Here is a 1,579-nt window from a genome sequence, read left to right as displayed (position 1 = left end):
CAGGGTCTCCCTGTAGCCCCAGCTGTCCTGGAACTCACTATGTAGACCAGGCTGGCCTTGAACTCACAGAGATCCACCTGCCTCTGCCTCCCGAGTGCTGGGATTAAAGGTATGCGCCACCATGCCAGGCTCATTATTTATATTTTAATTCATCCTAAATTAATCTAAAAGTATTTAGATTTAGATTTTAAACATACTAATAAAAGACTAATGGAGATAAATTTGTCCTTCAAAGATCAGTTTTAAGTGTTTACAATAAAATACTTTGATAGCGCATAAGAATATATATTACAAATATTCTTATTCTATACAATGACACAGCTTCATAAGAATGTATTGTATATAAGTGGTCCTAAGACAGATTGTTCAGAAATGGAATGCTATACATCCTTCAAAAGGAAGAATGCCCTGTAAATGACCTTAAAATGAAACCTGAAGAGTAAGGTGTTAGAACAATTGATAAACCCTTTGGGGTATTCAACCTTTTATTTCCTAATCTGGAATAAATCATTGTAAATAATAATTAAATCTTTAAAGAATACAAAGCAAAACTGACAATCAGGGAGAACAGGTGATCAAGGGAGAAAAGCTGCTAGAAGTCTGATTTAGACTGGAAATATAACTCAGTGACAGAGCACTTCCTAGTTCAGTCCCCACATTGGGAAAAAAATGTTTTTTAAAGTTTGGCGTACATATTGGAATTTAACCATACAAAATAAAACATTTAGCAACAGCAAAAAAACATTACCCAAATGATAAAATGGTAAAAGATACTAAAATACATACCCATAAAATAATAAATACACTTGTAACTCTTCATTTTTTAAAAAAAGACAGTCCTTAAAGAGCTAGTGAAGGTAAGGCTGGAGAGATAGCTCAGTGGTTTAGAGCACTGGCTGTTCTTGCAGCAGACCCAGATTTGATTCCCAGCACCCACATGGCAGCTAACAGCCCTCCAAAACTCCAGTTGCAGGAAATATGAGGCCCTCTCTGTCCTCCAAGGACATTGAACAACACAGGTGCACTTACATGCATGCAGGCATAACACTAGTACACATAAAATAAAAATAAAAGAGTTAGGGAAGACAAGAAACTTAACAGGCTGCAGTTAGATGTGAGGATCTCTTGACTTGATCTACAGACAATCTGTAAAGCAAAGTAATGTTGTACATTGAATGTATGCATTCTTTCCACATCTGATGACATATTCCAAAGAGATACTGGCCCCTTACACAAGTGTTGAAGGCAGTGGTACCTTGGGACCAGCAAACATCGGCTTTGGATGCATCTTTTCCCAGCTGTGTTTTCAGTAATATTATCTTGGTAGCTTGAAACCAGGTCAGATGGGAGTATCTGCACATTGGAAATCATCCACACTGCAGCGCAGAGCTCTTCATTATAGAGAGCCAGTTGCTAAACATTTGCCAGCACATCCTTGGCAGCATCAAGGGGGATGTTTCCCCTCCACTCCTGAAAATGCCTTCTGTGGAGAGGGAGCTACAGAAACCCTGTCAGCCACACCCTGCCACAGAGGAGGTGGGCTGAATTCGAAAAAGATTAGATACATCCAACCATCTGG

This window comes from Nannospalax galili, unplaced genomic scaffold (genome assembly GCF_000622305.1).
Source record: "Nannospalax galili isolate Female #2095 unplaced genomic scaffold, S.galili_v1.0 scaffold1200, whole genome shotgun sequence".
Classification (NCBI taxonomy): domain Eukaryota; kingdom Metazoa; phylum Chordata; class Mammalia; order Rodentia; family Spalacidae; genus Nannospalax; species Nannospalax galili.
This window is presented reverse-complemented; position numbering follows the sequence as displayed.